This window comes from Salvelinus namaycush, chromosome 23, assembly GCF_016432855.1.
Source record: "Salvelinus namaycush isolate Seneca chromosome 23, SaNama_1.0, whole genome shotgun sequence".
In the NCBI taxonomy this organism is placed as follows: domain Eukaryota; kingdom Metazoa; phylum Chordata; class Actinopteri; order Salmoniformes; family Salmonidae; genus Salvelinus; species Salvelinus namaycush.
The window spans coordinates 33859677-33886566 of record NC_052329.1 but is presented as its reverse complement, the minus strand read 5'-3'; positions in this window follow the sequence as shown (position 1 = coordinate 33886566).

Genomic DNA, 26890 nt, shown 5'->3' with positions numbered 1-26890 from the left:
GAAGAAATCAACTGTGGGAGCAATTATTAGGAAATGGAAGACATACATGACCACTGATAATCTCCCTCGATCTGGGGCTCCACGCAAGATCTCACCCCGTGGGGTCAAAATGATCACAAGAACGGTGAGCAAAAATCCCAGAACCACACGGGGGGACCTAGTGAATGACCTGCAGAGAGCTGGGACCAAAGTAACAAAGCCTACCATCAGTAACACACTACGCCGCCAGGGACTCAAATCCTGCAGTGCCAGACGTGTCCCGCTGCTTAAGCCAGTACATGTCCAGGCCCATCTGAAGTTTGCTAGAGAGCATTTGGATGATCCAGAAGAAGATTGGGAGAATGTCATATGGTCAGATGAAACCAAAACATAACTTTTTGGTAAAAACTCAACTCGTTGTGTTTGGAGGACAAAGAATGCTGAGTTGCATCCAAAGAACACCATACCTACTGTGAAGCATGGGGGTGGAAACATCATGCTTTGAGGCTGTTTTTCTGCAAAGGGACCAGGACGACTGATCCGTGTAAAGGACAGAATGAATGGGGCCATGTATCGTGAGATTTTGAGTGAAAACCTCCTTCCATCAGCAAGGGCATTGAAGATGAAACGTGGCTGGGTCTTTCAGCATGACAATGATCCCAAACACACCACCCGGGCAACGAAGGAGTGGCTTCGTAAGAAGCATTTCAAGGTCCTGGAGTGGCTTAGCCAGTCTCCAGATCTCAACCCCATAGAAAATCTTTGGAGGGAGTTGAAAGTCCACGTTGCCCAGCAACAGCCCCAAAACATCACTGCTCTAGAGGAGATCTGCATGGAGGAATGGGCCAAAATACCAGCAACAGTGTGTGAAAACCTTGTGAAGACTTACAGAAAACATTTGACCTCTGTCATTGCCAACAAAGGGTATATAACAAAGTATTGAGATAAACTTTTGTTATTGACCAAATACTTATTTTCCACCATAATTTGCAAATACATTCATTAAAAATCCTACAATGTGATTTTCTGGATTTTTTTCTCGTTTTGTCTGTCATAGTTGAAATGTACCTATGATGAAAATTACAGGCCTCTCTCATCTTTTTAAGTGGGAGTGTAACGTCCTGACCAGAGTTCTTATGTGTTTTGCTTGTTTAGTGTTGGTCAGGACGTGAGCTGGGTGGGAATTCTATGTTGTGTGTCTAGTTAGTCTGTTTCTGTGTCCAGCCTAATATGGTTCTCAATCAGAGACAGCTGTCAATCGTTGTCCCTGATTGAGAATCATATATAGGTGGCTTGTTTTGTGTTGGGGATTGTGGGTGGTTGTTTCCTGTCTTTGTGTTTTGTCTGCACCAGCTAGGACTGTGACGGTTAGTTTGTTTTGTCATTTTGTATAGTGTCTTGTTTTGTGTTAATTAAATAATGGAAAATTACCACGCTGCACATTGGTCCTCAGATCCTTCTCGCCTCTCCTCGTCTGAGGAGGAGGACGACTTAGACTGCCGTTACAGGGAGAACTTGCACAATTGGTGGCTGACTAAATACTTTTTTGCCCCACTGTATATGTATTGTGTAACATGAAGTCCTATGAGTGTCATCTGATGATGATCAAAGGTTTGTGATTAATCGATTTGATATTGCTAGCACCAGATACATTTTCTGAGATAACATACATTTACGTTTGCAAAACTACAGGTAATCTTTGAACAAATGCATTGCCAGGTTGGGGAATCTACTACTGACTTCTACTGCTTCAGACCCTTCTTTATTTTTATCTGTTATGACCGTTCATTCAACACATTTTGTTGTCAACCATAGGAATGTTTTCTCATTCACCAAATCATGCCTAAGAAGTGGACTAAAAGCCTGAACAACATGCATGAAGAGGTATGTGTATAACACGTGTAATTCCTCAAGACAACATCAAATGGGTGACCGTGAAGATGGTTCAGTCCATAAAGTGGAACTGTTTTTTTATTTTAAAAAATGTATTTAACCACACAAGTCAGTTAAAAATAAATTCTTATTTACAATGATGGCCTACACCAGATGATACTAGGCCAGTTGTGATAGAGCCTGGAATTGAACCAGGGTGTCTGTAGTTACACCTTTAGCACAGAGATACAGTGCCTTAGACCGCTGTACCACTTGGGAGCTCAAAATGCAAGGAGGGTGAGGTAATACCATCTTGAGGAGGGTCGGGTAATGCCCTCGAGGCATTTTTTTGTGCCAGCACAATGCCCAATGTATACATTCCCTCTCAGCAATCACATATCCGCTAAATAAAGAACGCATTCTATTTGTCGTCACTAGATAAGGCTGTGTAGAGAGGAGGGTGGGGCCGCCACATTTTGCAGTCCACTGCATAAAAGAAACAGGCTCTCTCCTCCTGACAAGGTATAAGTCTTTCCCAAATGTAGCTGGCTGTGGAAATTATTTCTGTTTTACAGAGCTGTATTTATTGAGGATGCCAGAATTATTGGGCACAATTGTGCAGCAGATCTGACAGTGTAGCTGTGGTTTATTGCGTCGTAATGTTGCAAAGGGAACCACTGGGCTTGGTGCTACCTGCATCCACTCAACAATTATACTGACAATGCAAAGACCTCATTTTGGCAGCAAATTAATGCCCATAATTCCTTCGGACATAAAGCCGTTTGTAAGTAATCTAGTCTCTCTGGTGATATAATAATTAGTAAGAGACAGAAACCTAATACTTTGTGCCTCCTAAATGGACTCCATAGCCTGGGCCGGAATACCGAATAGGCATGCAGGGCAACTGCCCCTGGGCCCCCAACCTCCAGGGGGCCCCCAACCAAAAACAAAACAAAAAACATTTTGTGTAGAATAGCAGGACATTTTCTTTAAAACTGCACAACTTTCTCTTATCCTCATGGCAAAATGTGAAGAATAGCACGAGATGAGCTATAAAATGGACATTTTTTATCTCTGTCCTATGGCATCATGTGTAGAATTGCAGGAAATGAGGTTTAAAACAACAAAATTATCTCTCAGCCTCATGACGAATGTGTAGAATAGCATTATAAAATGTTTTAGGTATTCTGAACGATACATGCTGCACATTTTCGCTGTTCGAATTCAGTAAATTAAATGTAATATGCAATATACTGGCGCTGAACAAAATAAAATGTGCCCACACTACATACGGCTGTATCTGTCCACTAATACAGGAATTGTAAAGTCCCAGTGCACAACTTTAGTGAGCCCCAAAATATTATGCAAAATATATTTTTTATTAATATTTTGTGATTTTTCATTGGGTGCTGCAGCACCCTTAGCACCCCTACTTCCCGTGGACATTTACCTGATTTCTCTTCCCATATTGTAAATCAGCGAAAACACAAATTAAAAGTCAGTATCGGACGTACTGTTGTTGTGTATAGTTATTGAGCACTGCTGAGATTGTAGCGAGGCCAAACTGAATGACACGCCAAAAATAGTTAGAAGGCTTCTTAGTTCCTTTGGCTACTTAGTATCACCCCTCAAGCCTCTACTTTCAATTGTCCATTGCTTCCTTCATCAATCTATATGGGTCTATGGTTGATAATCCCAGCACTGCTAGTCTCCTTTTACCCCATAATAATGAGCTCTCCAGCGAACCTTTTTAGCTATGACTTTTAGGTTTCTCTGGTTCTCCTCGGCAGCACTGCAAAGCAACCCCTTGACCTTCTTAGATCTCACACCAGGGGGACACTAGCTTAATCAAACAGTCATCCAACCTGCTGTTTGTTTTCCTGATTTACTGCCTATTTCCTCTGGGCACCTCGAGGGGTTTTCAAACTAGTGATTATGTGATAACGATAGCAAAGTTAACTCCACAACAAATAGGGATTTTAATGTGGATCTATTTTTCTTTCCCTGAAAAATAAAGGGGTCTGAGTTTGTGTTGGCTGACAACCATACGTCTTGGTCAGTGATGATAGCCTGACTCTTCAGTGGGTTCATGATTGAATAAAGACATAGGACATCAATTGACCTCATTTGAACCTGTAAACCAGGGCTCTCCACCCCTGTTCCTGGAACTATCCTCCAGTAGGTTTTCGCTCCAACCCCAGTTATAACTAACCCGATTTAGCTTATCAATCAGGTGCGCTAGATTAGGGTTAGTGTGATAATTTACAGAATGGTAGCTCACCATGAACATGGTTGGAGAGCCCTGCTATAAACTTCCACAGAGTCATGTAACATCTAACCAATTTATTGAAATATCCTTGAAGCATTTTTTTTAATAAATTGTTTTACTTTTGACCTAACATCTTTATAGTATATTAACATGTAGTTGGTTGCTGTTAAGTAAAATGCTTCAGTAATTATCAGGTGTCAGGTGTCAAGCTATACAGACAGTATAGTATATAAGGTTACTAAAGAAAATAATCTTTGCTAGCATTGCCATATTGGTGACAGTCTTTTGTCAGTCAAAGGATAAATAGCAGAACTTAAACATGTCTATCCTATGAAACTGAGGGTTAATAGTTAACCAGCCGTCTCTTTTTATCACAATGAGACAAGGATATCCCTGCCGGCCAAACCCTCCCTAACCCGGACGACGCTGGGCCAATTGTGCATTGCCCCATGGACCTCCCGGTCACGGCCGGCTGCGACAGAGCCTGTGCTCGAACCCAGAGTCTCTGGTGGCACAGCTAGCACTGCGATGCAGTGCCTTAGACCACTGCGCCACCCGGGAGGCCCATTCTTTTTTTTTACCATGTTGTGTGACATCTCCTCAGCTCCCCAACAAGAACAATAACAATGGTGGTGGGGCGGCCATGGCCCAGTTTCCGACGACTGTGGATTCCATCTTTAACTACTTGTCTTGCATGAAGAGGATCTGAAGTGGTTTCACACATGAGAACAATATTGACTTTCATGTCTTGAAATGGAACACAGGTATGAAATGTGCTCCAATATTAGCCCAGGCACTTAAATGGTATTAGGTATGTTCTTTGTGTTATTCTGAGTTATGAGCTATGTTCTTTTGTCAATGGGGTTTGTGTCTGAACCATTATCTCTTCTCTTTTCTAAAGATCCCATTAAAATAGAGGAAACGGTCCATTTAAATTCTGTGGAGCACTGCGGCAGCAGAATAGGTTGCAGCCATTTTAAATTGTGTCTTATCACTCGGCCTCTTTGAAATGGCAAACTATCCCTTAACTTTTCAGGCTGAGCCGCCATCTCTCCCAGAAGCCTAGGAGGACTCCCAGAGAGGTCTACAGGCATCTGTGTTCTCTATGCCTCAGCCCTGTTTACACTGCACAATATTTATTCTTGGAACTGCCTTTGAATCGTTTTATTAGATTGTGGTGGTAGATGTGAAAGACTCAGGTTTAGCTCTGACAACACATGGGGCTTGCCTCTGTTGTTCCTGTTAGCTAGCTAGCTGCCCACTGATCTGAAGATGAGAGTGAAGGAGACGGAGACAAGATGTGACTGCTCTGGAGGAAGTGAGAGAGCAGGGTTGATATTTGCATTGACAGAATCAAGCACATGATTTGCATTCGATGGATGTTGACCTTAAGAGTGGCAAGGGCTGAAATCTAGGAGCACTTGTGGCTTATACAACATTTATTTAAGAGTATACTATTTTGAAAAAATGTATGTATCATTCACATCCAGATCAATCTGTGTTGTTATATTGATTGGTTGAATTTATGCAGGTGGAAATGTGTAAGTACTTGCATTCAACCAATAGAAGTTCCATTCACCTTTTTAGATTTAAGAATGAGTTTATTTTTGTTGTCAAAAAAGGTTTCTCAGAAAACAAAAATCTAAGGAGGATACGGTTATATAGAGCTACAATATACTGGAATGCAATGCCCATGGACTTGAGAAGCTGCACTGATTTGAATTTGAATTGAAAACATGGCTCAAATCTATCCAAACCTGTACACAAGAATTATCTGTGGATCCTCATGTAAGATGACAGTTGATGCTAGTGTTGTTGTTAGAATGATATTATTAGATGTAATGTATTTTAGATTATTTCAGTGAGTATCCTGCCCAGGGACTATGAGTGCAAATGAGCATTTGGCTAACCCCCGACACATTTACATGGATGTTGCATTATTGTTATATTGATGTTGGTTAATGTGCATTGTCCCCTGTAAATAAATAAAGGCACTGTGGTGCTCTCTCTGGTATTTTCAACTTTATTTGGACACAAGAGTCAACACATACAGTTGAAGTCAGAAGTTTACATACACTTAGGTTGTAGTCATTAAAACTCGTTTTTCAATCACTCAAAAAATGTATTGTTAATAAACTATAGTTTTGGCAAGTTGGTTAGGACTACTTTGTGCATGACACAAGTAATTTTTCCAACAATTGTTACAGACAGATTATTTCACTTATAATTCACTGTATCACAATTCCAGTGGGTCAGAGGTTTACATACACTAAGTTGACTGTACCTTTAAACAGCTTGGAAAATTCCAGAAAATGATATCATGGCTTTAGATGCTTCTGATAGGCTAATTGACATCATTTGAGTCAATTGGAGGTGTACCTGTGGATGTATTTTAAGGCCTACCTTCAAACTCAGTGCCTCTTTGATTGACATCATGGGAAAATCAAAAGAAATCAGCCAAGACCTCAGAAAAAAAATTGTAGACCTCCACAAGTCTGGTTCATCCTTGGGAGCAATTTCCAAACGCCTGAAGGTACCACGTTCATCTGTACAAACAATAGTACGCAAGTATAAACACCATGGGACCACAAGGCCGTCATACCGCTCAGGAAGGAGACGTGTTCTGTCTCCTAGAGGTGAACGTACTTTGATGCGAAAAGTGCAAATCAATCCCAGAACAACAGCAAAGGACCTTGTGAAGATGCTGGAGGAAACAGGTACAAAAGTATCTATAACCACAATAAAACAAGTCCTATATCGATATAACCTGAAAGGCCACTCAGCAAGGAAGAAGCCACTGCTCCAAAAGCGCCATATAAAAGCCAGACTACAGTTTGCAACTGCACATGGGGACAAAGATCGTACTTTTTGGAGAAATATCCTTTGGCCATAATGACCATCGTTATGTTTGGAGGAAAAATGGGGAGGCTTGCAAGCCCGAAGAACACCATCCCAACCGTGAAGCACAGGGGTGGCAGCATCATGTTTTGGGGGTGCTTTGCTGCAGGAGGGACTTGTGCACTTCACAAAATAGATGGCATCATGAGGCAGGGCAATTATGTGGATATATTGAAGCAACATCTCAAGACTGTAACGGTCGTCTTTCGGTGAGAGAGTGGACCAAGGCGCAGCGGGTGATGAATACATAATGATTTATTTGACAAGACGAACACTGACACGAAATACACTTGATAATTACAAAATAACAAACGCACGTAGACAGACCTGAACTAACGAACTTACAGAACACGAAGAACGCATGAAACAGGAACAGACTACATAAACCGAACGAACGAACAAACAAACCGAGACAGTCCCGTGTGGCGCGACAAACACAGACACAGGAGACAACCACCCACAAACAAACAATGTGACACCACCTACCTTAATATGATTCTCAATCAGAGGAGATGAAAACCACCTGCCTCTAATTGAGAACCATATTAGGTACCCATTAACCAACAAAGAAACAGAAAACATAGACTGCCCACCCAAACTCACGTCCTGACCAACTAACACATACAAAAACTAACAGAAAACAGGTCAGGAACGTGACAAAGACATCAGTCAGGAAGTTAAAGCTTGGTCGCAAATGGGTCTTCCAAATGGACAATGACCCCAAGGATTCCTCCAAAGTTGTGGCAAAATTGCTTAAGGACAACAAAGTCAAGGTACTGGATTGGACATCACAAAGGCAGAACTGAAAAAGCGTGTGTTCTGACCACTGAGGCCTACAAACCTGACTCAGTTACACAAGCTCTGTCAAGAGGAATTGGCCAAAATTCACCCAAATTATTGTGGGAAGCTTCTGAAAGGCTACCCAAAACATTTGACCCAAGTTAAGCAATTTAAAGGCAATGCTACCAAATACTAATTGAGTGTATGTAAACTTCTGAGCCACTGGGAATGTGATGAAAGAAATAAAAGCTGAAATAAATCATTCTCTCTACTATTATTCTGACATTTCACGTTTTTAAAATAAAGTGGTGATCCTAACTGACCTAAGACAGGGAATTTTTACTAGTATTAAATGTCAGGAATTGTGAAAAACTGAGTTTAAATGTATTTGGCTAAGGTGTATGTAAACTTCCGACTTCAACTGTACACTCACACACAACACTAGATGAATAAGTAATTGGACTGTGGTTGCTCTATGCATTGTTAGTGTAAGTCAAAGGCCCTGGAAGGCTCTGGGGAGATACAGAGTGCATTGTAAAGGCTGCTGCTACTAAGACTGGGCTTCCCAAACAAGTTTCTCCTGATCTCAACTATGACTGGGCCTCCCACTCACATCCTACTCACATAAAAGCATCTGGTGGCTCACCCCCATTTTTGTGCCTCAATGAAGAAGGCAACCGTCCTTAATTGTCAGGATGTCCATTTTTAAAAACGATTCACTCCAAAAGTGCAATAGTATTTCCCAGTGTCCTGTGTAGCATGAGAGAGCATGCTGCAACATTCTAAACCACCCTCATGAATAATCAGTGCATGAGTGATGAAGAGGCTGAGCTGATCTAATGCAGACTGATTCGTCCACAAAAAGCTTTTTCATTTCACCACATGCAGGCAGAGTGGGACCTTTTATCCCCCGTTGGCATCGGTACGGTTGGACTTGGAGAACGATCTGGGTAACTGGTTCTCTTTGTGTGGAAGCGGCAGATTCATTAGTATGCCACGAAGGACTGGTGTTGCAGGTGTTCTTGATGTGTGCCGCTTATTAGATACACTTACAGGCCATTCCATCAGCAGCGTTCGTCCAGGAGTTGTGTACCAATTTGGAGCCCATTTGTCACCATGCTGTTCTCAACATTAGGGAATCATTGATGCTCTGTTAGGGCTTTGTGTATGGGGAGATTGGATGAGAGAGCCCCGTGTTAAATCCCTCGGACATTGGCATTTTATTGGAAACACTCTATTAAGCTACAAAAGGTCTTGTTCAAATGCAGTGTTTGAAATGTACAACGCATCTAATCACTTTAGATTACTAAACAGAGTTGGTTGCACCAGGCATTTACACTTAATTAGTTACATAATGATCTAAACATTTCATTGCAATGGGACTCCTACCTAAGAATCCTCCCATGAATGTGATATGAGTCTAAGCGAAGAGTATGGATTCAGTATGGATGCATACCATGTAATGAGAAAGGTGCTGTGTGCAGTGCATGTGGACTGGATAGCTTTCAAAGCCATCCAAAGAGGTTAAATTGTCAATGTTTGAATACCTTTCCATAACAACTGGAAAGATATGTAAAATACTATTATAAAGTGCCTTCAGAAAGTATTCATACACCTTGACTTATTCCACATTTTGTTTTTACAGCCTGAATTCAAAATGTATTAAATATTATTTTTTACAGCTCACCCATCTACACACAATTCCCCATAACGACAAAGTGAAAACATGATTTTACACATTTTAGCAAATTTATTGAAAATGAAATGCAGAAATATCAAATTTACATAAGTCATTTCATGTTAGAATGACCTTTGGCAGCAATTACAGCTTTCTGGGTAATTCTCTAAAAGCTTTCCACACCTGGATTGTGTAACATCAAATAAAATATAAATGGTCACATTGGCCAAATACAACAGGTGTAGACCTTACTGTGAAATGCTTACAAGCCCTTAACCAACCATGCAGTTAAGAAAATAGAGTAAAACAAATATTTACTAAATAAACTAGTAAAAACTATATACTAAATAAACTAGTAAAAACTATATACAGGGGGTACCGGTACCGAGTCAATGTGTAGGGGTACAGGTTAGTCGAGGTAATTTGTACATGTAGGTATGGGTACAGTGACTATGCATAGATAATAAACAGCGAGTAGCAGAAGTGAAAAAACAAAGTGTCTCAACATCTGCACATTATTCTTTAAAAAGTTTTTTTCAAAATTATTCAAGGTTTGTCAAATTGGTTGTTGATCATTGCTAGACACCCATTTTCAAGTTTTGCCATAGATTTTCAAGCAAATTTAAGTAAAAACTTAACTCGGCAACTCAGGAGCATTTACTGTCTTCTTGGTAAGCAACTCCAGTGTAGTTTTGGCCTTTTGTTTTAGGTTATTGTCCTGCTGAAAGGTGAATCTATCTCCCAGTGTCTGGGGGAAAGCAGACTGAAGCAGGTTTTCCTACAGGATTTTGCCAGTGCTTAGCTCTATTCCATTTATTTTTGTTCCTGAACAACTCCCCAGTCCTTAGCGATTACAAGGATACCCATAACATGATGTAGCCAGCACTATGACTGAAAATATGGAGAGTGGTACTCAGTAATGTGTTGTTTAGTGTTTCCCAAAACAGAAGGCCAGCATGCCGGAGTCGCCTCTTCACTGTTGACGTTGAGACTGGTGTTTTGCGGACACTATTTAATGAAGCTGCCAGTTGAGGACTTGTGAGGCGTCTGTTTATCAAACTAGACACTCTAATGTGCTTGTCCTCTTGCTCAGTTGTGCACCGAGGCCTCCCACTCTTTCTATTCTGGTTAGAGCCATTTTGCGCTATTCTGTGAAGGGAGTAGTACACGGCGTTGTACGAGATCTTCAGTTTCTTGGCAATTTCTCGCATGGAATAGCCTTCCTTTCTCAGAACAAGAACAGACTGATGAGTTTCAGAAGAAAGTTATTTGTTTCTGGCCATTTTGAGCCTATAATCGAACCCACAAATGCTGATGCTCCAGATACTCAACTAGTCTAAAGAAGGTTTTATTGCTTCTTTAATTAGCACAACAGTTTTCAGCTGTACTAACATAATTGCAAAAGGGTTTTCTAAAAAAAAGGGTTTTCTAATATGTTTCTAATGATCAATTGATTTGATTTGATTATCCTTTTAAAATGATAAACTTGGATTAGCTAACACAACGTGCCATTGGAACACAGGAGTGATAGTTGCTGATAATGGGCCTCTGTAGATATTCCATTAATTAACATTAACAACATACAACATTAACAATGTCTACACTGTATTTCTGATCAATTTGATGTTATTTTAATGGACAAAACAATGTGCTTTTCTTTCAAAAACAAGGACATGTCTAAGTGACCCCAAACTTTTGAACGGTAGTGTATATGTATGTGTATAGCTATGTATACATATGTGTGTGTGTATATATATATATTATCATCTATACAGTGCCTTTGGAAAGTATTCAAACCCCTTGACTTTTTCCACATTTTGTTACGTTACAGCCTTATTCTAAAATGGAATCTAAAAAAATCCTCAGCAACCTACACACAATACCCCATAATGACAAAGCAAAAAACATTATATTTTTATTTTAGCAAATGTATTAAAACTTAAAAAACAGAAATACCTTATTTACATAAGTATATAGACCCTTTGCTATGAAACTCGAAATTGAGCTCAGGTGCATCCTGTTTCCATTGATCATCCTTGAGATGTTTCTACAACTTGATTGGAGTCCACCTGTGTTAAATTCATTTGATTACACATTATTTGGAAAGGCACACACCTGTCTATATAAGGTCCCTCAGTTGACAGTGCATGTCAGAGCAAAAACCAAGCCCCGAGGTCGAAGGAATTGTCGGTAGACAGGATTGTGTCGAGGCACAGATCTTGGGAAGGGTACCAAAACATTTCTGCAGCATTGAAGGTCCCCAAGAACACAGTGGCCTCCATCATTCTTCAATGGAAGAATTTTGGACCCACTAAGGCTCTTCGTAGAGATGGCTGCCCGGCCAAACTGAGCAGTCTGGGGAGAAAGGCCTTGGTCAGGTAGGTGACCAAGAAACCGATGGTCACTCTGACAGAGCTCTAGAGTTCCTCTGTGGAGATGGGAGAAATTTACAGAAGGACAAACATCTCTGCAGTACTCCACCAATCAGGCCTTTATGGTAGTGTGGCCAGACGGAAGCCACTCCTCAGTAAAAGGCACATGATAACCTGCTTGGAGTTTGCCAAAAGGCACCTAAAGGACCCTCAGACCATGAGAAACAAGATCCTCTGGTCTGATGAAACCAAGATTGAACTCTTTGGCCTGAATGCCAAGCGCCACGTCTGGATAAAACCTGGCACCATCCCTACGGTGAAGCATGATGGTGGCAGCATGCTGTGGGGATGTTTTTCAGCGGCAGGAACTGGGAGTCTAATCAGGATCAAGGCAACGATGAATGCAGCAAAGTACAGAGAGATCCTTGATGAAAACCTGCTCCAGAGCGCTCAGGACATCAGACTGGGGCGAAGGTTCACCTTCCAACAGGACATCAACCTTAAGCACACAGGCAAGACAATGCAGGAGTGGCTTCTAGACAAGTCTTTGAATGTCATTGAGTGGCCCAGCCAGAGCCCTGACTTGAACCCGATCTAACATCTCTGGAGAGACCTGAAAATAGCTGTGCAGCAATGCTCCCCATCCAACCTGGCAGAGCTTGATAGGATCTACAGAGAAGAATGGGAGAAACTCCCCAAATACAGGTGTGCCAAGCTTGTAGCGTCATACCCAAGAGGACTCAATGCTGTAATCGCTGCCAAAGGTGCTTCAACAAAGTACTGAGTAAAGGGTTGGAATACTTACTGTACCAACCAAATGTTTGGACACACCTACTCATTCCAGGGTTTTTCTTTATTTTTACTATTTTTGCTTTAGAGCAACCTCCATGTACTTGGTCTTCTCATATTGGTAGAGAATGTGGGCGTTAGGTGGACGAGTGACACAAGGATAAATGAGGAAAATGAAAATCTACCTGTAGACACAGAGGAACTACTACAACAGTTGATCACGGCCCAGCAGACAACCATAGAACTCATGCAAAAACAGCTGAGCTGTTGAGAGCCGAGAGCTGCTGCTCATGCCATCTTACCTCGCCTCTCAAAGGAGGATAATAGTGAGGCTTTCATCATGACATTCGAAATGACGGCCACCCTGGAAGAGTGGCACCCCACCGAATGGGTGAGTGCGTTAGCTCCTCTTTTGATCGGGATAGCCCAGGAAGCCTACTATGACCTGGACCCCGCGAAGCTGCTGACAATGGGCGACTAAAAACCGAGATTCTGTCCCGGTACCAGCTGACTGCCCGAGATAGAGCCGTAAAGTTCCATCAATGGACTTGTATGGCCGACCAACCCATCCGTGCCCAGATCTTCGCAATCATATGAATAACGAAACAGTGGCTGGAGCCCGGGAAGGGAGTAGGACAAGATACATGTAGTGGACAATATTTTGAGGGAATTACCCAGGGTCTTAAAAAGGGTCGTGGGGCAAGCAAACCCGTCGTCAGCCGAAGACATAGCCCAGGCTGTGGAAACATACTGATCTATATGGGAGTAGTTGAAAGGGTAAAAGGAGAACCAGAAGGACTCCGCTAAGCCCGATCCCCGACTAACCCCGGCACGTCCGCCACCGAAACAACCGAACTAGCTCGAGACGTGGGAGAAGTCATCACCCACACAACAGGCTCGGTCTCCGGACCATTACGCCCCACAATGTCCCAGAAAGGACGAGTCCATGGCCACCAAGTCATCACTGCCCGTCCCCATGCATCCCAGGCCGAGAGGGCAGGATCACTTTAGCAGAAATAGCCCCAGCCCCAAAGATTTCGGTTCGAATAGAAGGACGAGACGTGGTAGCCATTCTCGACTCGGGAAGTATGGTTACGTTAGTGGAGGAGCAGATGGTGACCACAGCAACACTGCTACCAGACAAAGTAGCCGTGCCCCGTGTCCATGGAGACACCCACTCTTACTCCACCATGAGTCTGTCCATTCTCACCCCGAAAGGAAGTTGTACAGTCAGAGCAGGGAAAGTACCCCAGCTGAAGGTGCCATTATTGATCGCCATACCCCTTCGCAACATGTCGTCAAAGGGAATCGCCAAGGAATTGTTCATGCTGTTCTTCCGGATGGGCCTTCCCAAGATGATCCTAACCGACCAGGGAACCCTGTTCATGTCCCGGTTGATGAAGGACTTGTGTCGGTTATACAAGGTTCAACAGATACGCACAAGCATATTCCACCCGCAGACAGACGGTTTGTGCTAATTTCTGAACAAAACGATTAAAAGTATGTTGAGAAGAGTGGTGTCCAGAGACGGGAAAAACTGGGACAAGCTCCTGCCCCACTTAATGTTTGCCCTGCGGGAAGTACCCCAGGCGTCCACTGGGTTCTCCCCATTCGAATTGCTCTACGGCAGGCCATGTCGACTTAGCCAAGGAGACCTGGGAGGTCCAACCATGCCCATTCCGGTTGACGATAGAACATGTTACCCTGATGAGGGACCGCCTGTCGGCAGTCTGGCCCATAGTAAAGGAGCATATGGAAAAGGTGCAACGGAAGGCCGGGCCTACGATAAGTCAACGACACCGGGGGAGAGAAAGCGATGTTACTCGTTCCCACGGCCGAACACCGCTTGCGCGCAGTGGAGGGGGCCCTACGAGGTAACGGAAAGGGTCTCACTGGTCAATTAGCTCATCAAGCCACCGGACAGGAGGAAGAAGGTCCAACTCTATCATATCAACCTGCTGAAGAAGTACCATGGGAGCGAGGAGGGTGTGGCTTTGATGGCCGTGGAGGACAAGGAAAAAGAGGAGGCCCTGCTACAGGTGCGCCGTGGCCGAACTCTCCTGCCAGAGCAGTCGAGACAGTTAGACAAGCTGATTATGCAAATTTGGCAGGGTATTCTTGCAGGACAAACAGATGTCCTGTTTCATCATATCCACACTGAACCCGGCAAGAAGGTGCATATCCTGCCTTACAGAACAAGGTAAGGGAGATGCTGAGGATGAGGGTGATCGAGCCATCTACGACTCCCATAGTCCTGGTCCCCAAACCTGATGTCGGTATGAGGCTCTGCAACAACTTTAGGGGTGTAAACGCCATCTCTACGTTCGACGCGTATCCCATGCCCCGTGTGGATGAACTCCTGGAGTGCACCACCCTGGATTTGACTAAGGGATATTGGCATGTGCTGGTGGCTCCGGAAGACCACCCAAAGACTACCTTCGCCACACCAGGGGCTGTTTTAGTATGTGAGGATGCCCTTCGCACTGCATGGGACTGCGGCAACTTTCCAACGCCTCATGGATGCCATTCTACGGCCCCATCAAGAGTACGCTGCGGCGTACATAAACGATGTGGTCAACCCATGCTGCCTGGGTCTGTCCGAATGGAATACCTGGGATACACCGTGGGGAACGGAAAAATACGCCCACAGGCAGAAAAGACGAGGGCCATTCGGGACTGACCCCAGCCCCAGACGAAGCGGGACGTCCAAGCCTTCTTGGGGATAACGGGATATTATCATCCCTTTCATCCCTGGATATACAACCATTGCCAACCCAACAATCACAAACCTCATCGAGAAAAACCTGCCAAACCGTGTAGTGTGGAAGGACGAGACAGAAGACTCTTTCCAGTTGCTAAAAGATAGCCTGTGCTCTGATCCCATCATGCAGGCTCCTGACTTCTCCCAAGAGTTCATTGTGCAGGTAGACGCCTCAGATACGGGGCTCGGAGCCATCCTAGCTCAAGGTGAGGGCGAAGCAGAGTGGCCTATTCTCTTTATAAGTAGGAAGCTCAGTGATCGGGAACAGAGATATGCTACCGTAGAGAAAGAGGCCCTAGCCATTAACCTCTCTTGTTACTGCCTGTTACTCAGGCCCAGAAGCTAGGATATGCATTGTATGGTAGTATTGGATAGAAAACACTCTAAAGTTTCATCACTCTAAAGTTTCACTAACATCTCCGGCTTAGATTTTATTTGATACATGTGACCATATCATCGTAACGTATGTTTTTTCAATATAGTTTAATCAGATTATTGAAATTTTTTCGGGAGTTTTGCCGTGTTCCGTTCTCTGACTTTGTTGACGTTGGAGTGATCCGTGCCACTTGGCAAGTGCGCATGCTAAATGAAGAGGGATATTTGCCGTTCCAGATCAAAACAACAACTGTTCTGGACAAAGGACACCTTGTCCAACATTCTGACGGAAGATCACCAAAAGTAAGAAACATTTTATGATGCTATTTCTAATATCTGTCGTGCATGTGAACTGGTCGTGGGCGCCCAAGTGTTTCTGGCTATTGTGGCTACGCTAATATAGCGCTACATTTTGTTTTCGCTGTAAAACATTTAATAAATCGGAAATATTGTCTGGAATCACAAGATGCCTGTCTTTCAATTGCTGTACACTATGTATTTTTCAGAAATGTTTTATGATGAGTAATTAGGTATTTGACGTTGGTGTCTGTAAATATTATGGCTGCTTTCGGTGCAATTTCTGATTGTAGCTGAAATGTAAACTATGATTTATACCTGAAATATGCAAATTTTTCGAACAAAACATATGCTATACAATAAATATGTTATCAGACTGTCATCTGATGAAGTTGTTTCTTGGTTAGTGGCTATTTATATCTTTATTTGGTCGAATTTGTGATAGCTACTGATGGAGTAAAAACTGATGGAGTAAGAATAGTGGTGTCTTTTGCTAACGTGGTTAGCTAATAGATTTACATATTGTGTCTTCCCTGTAAAACATTTAAAAAATCGGACATGTTGGCTTGATTCACAAGATGTGTACCTTTCATCTGGTGTCTTGGACTTGTTAATGTGTGAAAGTTAAATATTTAAAAAAAATATCTTTTGAATTTCGCGCCCTGCACTTGAGCTGGATGTTGTCATAAGTGTACCGGTGTCGGGCTGCAGCCATAAGAAGATAACAGAACTGATATGGCAGGTGAAAACATGAGGAAAATCCATCCAGGAAGTGGGATATTTTTGATGTGGGTACTTTTCTATTGAATGCCTGTACAGTATGTATTTGGATAGGAACCAAATTGCAGTTCCTATGGCTTCCACTAGATGTCACCAGTCTTTAGACATTGTTTCAGGCTTGTATTCTGAAAAACGAGGAGGAATGAGAACATTGTTTCAGTGGACTCTAAATGAACCAGAGCTGTTTTGAGCGTGTGACCAATTGCGCGCAGTTCGTTGTTTTTCTTTTCTATTTAAGACGCTATTGTCCGGTTGAAATATTATCAATTATTTAGACAATAGACAACCTGAGGATTAATTATAAACATCGTTTGACATGTTTCAACGAACTTTCCAAGTAGTATTAGGATGTTTTCGTCTGCATGTCGTGACCGCCTTGAACAAAACGCACCAACAAAACAGAGGTTTTGGGACATAAAGAGGGACTTTATCGAACAAAATGAACATTTATTGTGTAACATGGACTCTTGTGACTGCAAACATATGAATATCATCAAAGGTAAGAGATTAATTTTATTGCTATTTCTGACTTTTGTAATTCCTTTACTTGGTTGTAAAATGTTTGTATGCTTTTGTAAGTGGGGCGCTGTCCTCAGATAATCGCATGGTATGCTTTCGCCGTAAAGCCTTTTTCAAATCTGACACAGCGGCTGGATTAACTTTTTGTCAATAGGGGGTGCTGTTAGCATTTTTTTTTTTTTGACGTTGCCAAATTAAACTGCCTAGTACTCAATTCTTGCTCGTACAATATGCATATTATTGTTATTATTGGATAGAAAACACTCTCTAGTTTCTATAGCCGTTTGAATTATGTCTCTGAGTGGAACAGAACTCATTCTACAGCACTTTTCCTGACAGGGAGTGAGATTTCAGAAATCTTGGCCTCTGGTCCCAGGTCAGTTTTAATGTCCCTGTAAATGCTATGAGGATACAAACACTGCCCACGCCTTCCTCTAGATGTCAGTAAGAGGTGACAATTTGAATGGAGTCGATTGCGCAATCAGGGCCTGTATAAAAGAGCACAAGGCGGAAGTAGCTTTCTTTTCTTCCTGCGCCTGACGCACGATGGACGTCGGGACTGGCCTCCTTCCAAGCTTTGGTTTAGCCACTTATATATCGCCGGTCATGTTTTTACTCGTTATAGGTGTTAAAAACATCATAAGGTAGTTAATTTAAACCGTTTTATAGCAATTTATATCCGTTTAGTGCGATTTTGAGGCATTTCTTTGTGGTGCACTTTGAAGCGCTGGGCACGTTTCCAGTACCGGTCGAACGTTAGTGGCCATTTCGACGGGACAAGAGGACATCTTTCGACCAAAAGACGATTAGACCCGAGAAAGGATACATTGCCCAAGATTCTGATGAAAGATCAGCTCATAGTAAGAACTATTTATGATGATAAATCGTTGTTCTGTTGAAAAATGTTAAACGCATAAATCGCCATTTTTTTTTGTGTAGCTTCGCTTGGCGAACCCTGTATTGCACAGTACGGATAATTTTAGAAATGTAATTCAGCGATTGCATTAAGAACTAATTTGTCTTTCGATTGCTGTCCACCCTATATTTTTTAGTAAAGTTTATGATTAGTTATGCATTACACTAGATCACTGTCAAAGATGGCGGCCGACGTTTTCGGCCCAGGTTGGCTACTATTCTCATTGTATAACCACGGTTTTTTGTGGCTAAATATGCACATTTTCGAACAAACTCTATATGTATGTTGTAATATGATGTTACAGGAGTGTCATCGGAAGAATTCTGAGAAGGTTAGTGAAAAAATTAATATATTTTGGCGATGATAACGATATCGCTCTCTTTGGCTTGAATCAATGCTCGGGTAACGTTTGCATATGTGGTATGCTAATATAACGATTTATTGTGTTTTCGCTGTAAAACACTTAGAAAATCTGAAATGTTGTCTGAATTCACAAGATCTGTGTCTTTCCATTGCTATGCGCTGTGTATTTTTAAGAAATGTTTTATGATGAGTAAATTGGTAATACACGTTGCTCTCTGTAGTAATTCTAGTCGCTTTGGTGAGATTTGTGATGGTGGCTGCAATGGCAAACTATGATTTATACCTGAAATATGCACATTTTTCTAACAAAACCTATGCTATACAATAAATATGTTATCAGACTGGCATCTGATGAAGTTTTTTCTTGGTTAGTGGCTATTTATATCTTTATTTGGTCGAATTTGTGATAGCACCTGATGGAGTAAGAAACTGATGGAGTTAGAAAAGTGGTGTCTTTTGCTAACGTGGTTAGCTAATAGATTTACATATTTTGTCTTCCCTGTAAAACATTTTAAAAATCTGAAATGGTGGCTTTATTCACAAGATCTGTATCTTTCATTTGGTGTCTTGGACTTGTGATTTAATGATATTTAGATGCTACTATTTAATTGTGACGCTATGCTAGCGATGCTAATCAGTGGGGGGGGGGGTGCTCCCGGATCCGGGTTTCTGAGTCGCTAGAAGTTAACTTCTTATGGCTGCAGCCCGACACCGGTACACTTATGACAACATCCAGCTCAAGTGCAGGGCGCGAAATTCAAAAGATATTTTTTTTAAATATTTAACTTTCACACATTAACAAGTCCAAGACACCAGATGAAAGGTACACATCTTGTGAATCAAGCCAACATGTCCGATTTTTTAAATGTTTTACAGGGAAGACAAAATATGTAAATCTATTAGCTAACCACGTTAGCAAAAGACACCACTATTCTTACTCCATCAGTTTTTACTCCATCAGTAGCTATCACAAATTCGACCAAATAAAGATATAAATAGCCACTAACCAAGAAACAACTTCATCAGATGACAGTCTGATAACATATTTATTGTATAGCATATGTTTTGTTCGAAAAATTTGCATATTTCAGGTATAAATCATAGTTTACATTTCAGCTACAATCAGAAATTGCACCGAAAGCAGCCATAATATTTACAGACACCAACGTCAAATACCTAATTACTCATCATAAAACATTTCTGAAAAATACATAGTGTACAGCAATTGAAAGACAGGCATCTTGTGATTCCAGACAATATTTCCGATTTATTAAATGTTTTACAGCGAAAACAAAATGTAGCGCTATATTAGCGTAGCCACAATAGCCAGAAACACTTGGGCGCCCACGACCAGTTCACATGCATGACAGATATTAGAAATAGCATCATAAAATGTTTCTTACTTTTGGTGATCTTCCGTCAGAATGTTGGACAAGGTGTCCTTTGTCCAGAACAGTTGTTGTTTTGATCTGGAACGGCAAATATCCCTCTTCATTTAGCATGCGCACTTGCCAAGTGGCACGGATCACTCCAACGTCAACAAAGTCAGAGAACGGAACACGGCAAAACTCCCGAAAAAATTTCAATAATCTGATTAAACTATATTGAAAAAACATACGTTACGATGATATGGTCACATGTATCAAATAAAATCTAAGCCGGAGATGTTAGTCGTCCATAACGGGAGCAAAACAGAAGCCAAATCCATGTCCTCTTTCGCGCGCTCCAGAAACAGGAAGTGGACGGTCACGTCAAAGAAATAGCTTTTATTCCACCTCAGACCAAGATAAACACAAAATGTCTTCTCTCACAGCCTCTTGACACCCAGAGGAAGGCGTATGAAGTGTACGTAGACTCTTACGTATCATGACCATGTATAGGCAGGAAGTTGAACAGAGCATATATTTCTGACATTCCACTTCCTGGTCAGGAAAAGTGCTGCAGAATGAGTTCTGTTTCACTCAGAGAAATAATTCAAACGGTTTTAGAAACTAGAGAGTGTTTTCTATCCAATAGTAATAATAATATGCATATTGTACGAGCAAGAATTGAGTACGAGGCCGTTTGAAATGGGCACTATTTAACTGGCTACTCAATACTGCCCCTTGCAGCCATAACAGGTTAACAAGAAGTTAATCTTTAAGCCGATGTATAAGACTTGTATATTTTATGAATGCTTATTTTGAGTATTTTGAATTTGGCGCTCTGCAATTTCACCGGATGTTGGCCACGCTACTGTCCCACCTGCCCATAAGTAGTTAAGTGGGCCCTCAATTATCTCCGGTACTACCTACTCGGTTGTAGGTTTGCCCTCGTTACTGACCATGCTCCCCTCACGTGGACGGCCGGTAAGAGAAACAACAGAATAGCTAGATGGTTTCTTGCTTTACAACCATTCTCTTTCCATGTCATCCACAGGGCTGGATCGAGGAACGGGAATGCAGACGCGCTGTCCCGACGCGACCAAGACGGCGCGTCTGTTGCCCGGCCCTCCGGTCCGGTCCTGAGGGGGGAGGTATGTGGAAGGACCACCAGAGGGCAGGCTGCTCCCATCGACAGTAGCCCAGCCCGGCATGTGAGTCAAGGTGATCAGAGGCAATTAAGCACAGCTGGCAGTACTAATGAGCTATTCTCTTTCTCCAACAAGAATGAGGAGGGAACCGGTAGAGAGATGAGAAAGAAAAGAGGGTTTGCTTCTACAAAGGAGAGGCCGTACCTTTCAGAAGGGAGAAGAAGGGGACACACCACCTCTACGGAATGGTCACCATGGATCCGGACAACCACCCGAAGGGAGCTTTCCATGGATGGATCGTAAAGGCTGTGACACACCCGTGATATATGTTATAGTTTAGATACTCACCTTATGTTCCTTGTTCTTGTGAAGAAGAAGATTTGTGTTTTCCTTGGGATATCATCCTTGATTGTGTTGGTGTTTGAGAAGGAAAAAATACCTCAAGAGACCTGCTCCTGACGCGTTTATTCCACCTTTCCGCTTTAGAGCAACCTCCCAGCACTTGGTCCGCTCACATTACTTTAAGACATGAAGGTCAGTCAATCTGGGAAAAAACATCAAGTGCTATGATGAAACTGGCCCTCATGAAGACCGCCACAAGAAAGTAAAACCCAGAGTTACCTCTGCTGCAGAGGATAAGTTCATTTGAATTAACTGCACCTCAGATTGCAGCCCAAATAAATGCTTCACCCAGTGCAAGTAACAGACACATCTCAAAATCAACTGTTCAGAGGAGACTGCGTGAATCAGGCCTTCATGGTCGAATTACTGCAAAGAAACCACTACTAAAGAACACCAATAATAAGAAGAGACTTGCTTGGGCCAGGAAACACGAGCAATGGACATTATACCGGTGGAAATCTGTCCTTTGGTCTGATGAGACCAAATTTGACATTTTTGTGTCGTTGTAAGACAGAGTAGGTGAACAAATGATCTCTGCATGTGCGGTTCCCACCGTGAAGAATGGAGGAGGAGGAAGTGTGATGGTGTGGGGGTGCTTTACTGGTGACACTGTTTTCAATTTATTTAGAATTCAAGCCACACTTAACCAGCGTGGTTACCACAGCATTCTGCAGCGATACGCCATCCCATCTGTTTTGCGCTTAGTGGGACTATAATTTGTTTTTCAACAGGACAATGACCCAACACACTCCAGGCTGTGTAAGGGCTATTTGACCAAGAAGGAGAGTGATGGAGTGCTGCATCAGATGTCCTGGCCTACACAATCACCCGACTTCAACCCAATTGAGATGGTTTGGGATGAGTTGGACCACAGAGTGACGGAAAAGCAGCCAACAAGTGCTCAGCATATGTGGGAACTCATTCAAGCCTGTTGGAAAAGCATTACAGGTGAAGCTGGTTGAGAGAATGCCAAGAGTGTGCAAAGCTGTCATCAAGGCAAAGGGTGGCTTCTTTGAAAAATCTCAAATATCAAATATATTTTGATTTGTTGAACACTTTTCTGGTTACTACATGATTCCATATGTGTCATTTCATAGCTTTGATGTCTTTTCTACAATGTAGAAAATAATGAAAAACCCTTGAATTGGTAGGTGTTTCCAAACTTTTGTCTGGTGCTGTATTTTTGTGTGAAAATAAGTGTGCATCACTGACTTAGGGTCTTCATTAGGAAACGGTGATAAAATAATTGAAAAATCTGCCCTAAAATGCCTAGTGTTAATGATGCAATGAAAATCTATGCTTAGACCTTTACCAAAGTCCAGCAAGTGACGGACGCAACATTCTAAGGATTTTCTATATACCCTGCATATCTATGATCAGCGACACTGAAGGAGACATTTAAGTCCGATCAGGATCTTTTGTTGAATTTTGTAATACATTTTTTTGCCATTTTTCTCCACAATTTTGTGATAGTTAGTCTTGTCCCATCGCTGCAACTCCCGTACAGACTCGGGAGAGGCAAAGGTCGAGAGCCATGCATCTTCCGAAACACGACCCCGCCAAGCCGCACTGCTTCTTGACACACTGTTCGCTTAACCAGGAAGTCTGTCGCACCAATGTGTCGGACAAAATACCGTACAGCTGCAAACCGAAGTCAGCGTGCATGCACCTGGCCCACCACAAGGAGTCGCTAGAGTGCGATTGGACAAGTACATCCCGGCTGGTCAAACCCTTCCCTAACCCGGACGACGCTGGGACAATTGTGAGCCACCTCATGGGTCGGGCCGGCTGCGACACAGCCTGGGATCGAAACCCGGGTCTATAGTGACGCCTCTAGCACTGCGATGCAGTGCCTTAGACCACTGCACCACTCGGGAGGCCATCGATCAGCATCTTTTAAATGTACACTAGACGACTAACAGGATAATGTTTGTTTTCAGCTGCTATGAGGTTAACGTCTGCATCACCATCGTGATTGATCACTACCCTTTTGTGTCATACGGCTCATAGCTGGGTTAATGTGACAGACCTTCTCAGTTCTTCAGAGAAAACGGGGCCATTTGAAAGGGACACCTTCCCCTGATATTCCATATTAGTGACATATCATTTAATACGCTGCGTAATCCCCCTCTCTCATGTAATACTTTCAGACAGCTCCATATCCTCACATTTAGGCAATAAGTGAGAGACACATTTTACAAATTGAAGAGGAGGACGTTCCCACTGAGAACAGATCTGGTGTACTTAAATGTTGGCACCCTTTTAGTAAAGAGAAGGTCATACTTGTGGATAAGCAAAAAGGGAAAATGTGAGTTTTCTGACCCAAAACGCATGATAAATGATTCATTAGATTCAGATTTCTGTGTGGGTGCACATGCACATCTGTGTGAAGGAGTGCAGTGTGTGATATGTGGTAGGCCAGTCCTATATTGTGCGCCGTAGATAGATTCAGTACTCAACACTTTCAGCACCACTGTCCAGAAGATTCTATAGGTAATGGAAGTTACATAACTACTGCTAAAACAGTATGGTTCATAGGGATATTCTTGTCACAAATATTATCCAAAGCATTGCAACACATTGGAAAACTTTGCCAAAGTTGGATGTTTCAGGTGGCTTGAGTATAGTGGTACTAAACATACTTTGCTCTTGCTGTCCTTAAAGAACCACTACAGTTTTCCACTTAGTGCTCTTAGTTCACAGTTGAATAGGAGACATGGATTCCTAAAGGATCCAGTGTTCTGTAGAAGACAGTGGGAGGTAGAGAAGGAAATTCAAAGCTCAGCATCCGATGAAGCATCCTGGTGCTTTTCACTCCATGCGGGACTTGCAGGTTATGACATGTATTGCATACGCTTAGCAAAACTGCATTTGGGGAGAGAAGTGCTTAGCAGTTATGTTTACTACCAACCTGGAAATGCATAACAATGGTTGGAGGATGAAGTCTTTTGGGATATAGGGAGGGTTTGCAATCTAAAATGGTTCTCAGTATAATGGCGTGGATAAAGGAGTATTTTTCTTTCCTGAATCTTGATATAAGAGGTTAGTCGGCTTCTGTTACTAGTTGCAAGCAACGATGGGTCTATGAAGAATAAACAGGGTGTCTGGATAAAGCAGGGCCAGCAATGCTAAATAGGAATTCACGTGGCTTTTATTCAAAGAATCAATAATACACTGTATACAATCAGTCATTTGTGTTTTGCTGATGATTAGACCTATCCCTTATTCAGTATGGTTGATTTGTGAACATACCCTCATCATTCTGAGATATTATTCTCAGGAAGTATGGTGGACAATCTCCTCGAGTCAAATTGTGGTATTCAGCCCAGATAACTTCCCCGAGACGTGTTAATGTCGAAGACATTTAATCATATATAAAGCTTAGCTACATTGTTTGATATGCCAATAAACCAGATATTTTTCTACAGGTTATGTCTTGCTTGGCTTGAGTTCCACATATCCCTCACCCACACTCACACATGCAATATGCTGTGTAATGCAGTCTTTTCCATGCAGCTCCATAAGGTCATGTTAACCATAAAGACCTCTGACTGCTTCAATTGGTCATCATTGATTCCAATATGAATAACAGTCTTTGAAATACAATTGAAGTGCAGCCCTACATTTCCACTATAATTCAACGTTTGTAACTCTGGCAGTGAGTCACAGAACTGACAGTTACTCCCAGTGAGTTAACATCTTTAAGATTTATAGAAAGAAATGTGAGAGCAGATTTACTTCCTGGAATCAAAATTACTGGCCACTCAAGACTCACTTGGAAGAAGCAGGCAAATAGTTTCCCAAAGAGTCTGGAAACAGCACAGATGATGCACTTTAAAGAACAGCTGTTGAATTAAATTCAGCGAATTCACTCTTCCAGTAGTTATTTTATTTATTTTGTATTTTCCCATGAAGTTGGGCAATGACATTTCAGAGATTTTTTTGTTGAAGGAACACACAAGGGGAATGTTTCTGAGCGAAAGATGTAGGCCTATTTCAAACAATGAAAAGTAGCCTATTTCCCAAGGTTGGTAGCAGCACAGCTGAGCACACCCTTGTAGTAAGGAAAATTGGGCTTTGGATGGATTTTAGATCCAGCACTTTGCACCTCAAACGACAACACTTTATTTTGTCTGGAGGTCACATAGCACATATAATGTGAAGCCTATATACACCTCAAAGAAGTGTGGAAGAAGTCTATATTTGTATGGTAATTATGGGAAAGAAATGCACTGTGAGTTTTCCACTTTCACTTTGAGATATTGACTTTCTTTATTCTTATAAAGATAAGGCAGGATTCATCTCGTCACCATAACTCTTATTAGGTGGATTTTCCAGCCCGTATTTAGTCATAACCTTCAAATGATTATTTCTCAGCCTGCAATTTGAGGTACTGATGCTAGTCAGTAGCACTATGCAAGGGAACATGTAGCTGTTAAATATTCCCACATAATAATTCACATTTTTTATATCTCTGTGACTTACAGACATCTCCCACACCAGGGTGGAATAAGTCCATGCCTAAAATGCCCATTATGATCATCAGTAGAACGACTTAACCTTTTATGGCGGCAGCCCGACACCGGTACACCTATGACAACATCCAGCTCAAAGTGCAGGGCGCGAAATTCAAAAAAATATTTTTTTTAAATATTTAACTTTCACACATTAACAAGTCCAATACAGCATATGAAAGGTACACATCTTGTGAATCAAGCCAACATGTCTGATTTTTAAAATGTTTTACAGGGAAGACAAAATATGTAAATCTATTAGCTAACCACGTTAGCAAAAGACACCACTTTTCTAACTCCATCAGTTTCTTACTCCATCAGGTGCTATCACAAATTCGACCAAATAAAGATATAAATAGCCACTAACCAAGAAAAAACTTCATCAGATGCCAGTCTGATAACATATTTATTGTATAGCATAGGTTTTGTTAGAAAAATGTGCATATTTCAGGTATAAATCATAGTTTGCCATTGCAGCCACCATCACAAATCTCACCAAAGCGACTAGAATTACTACAGAGAGCAACGTGTATTACCAATTTACTCATCATAAAACATTTCTTAAAAATACACAGCGCATAGCAATGGAAAGACACAGATCTTGTGAATTCAGACAACATTTCAGATTTTCTAAGTGTTTTACAGCGAAAACACAATAAATCGTTATATTAGCATACCACATATGCAAACGTTACCCGGGCATTGATTCAAGCCAAAGAGAGCGATATCGTTATCATCGCCAAAATATATTAATTTTTTCACTAACCTTCTCAGAATTCTTCCGATGACACTCCTGTAACATCATATTACAACA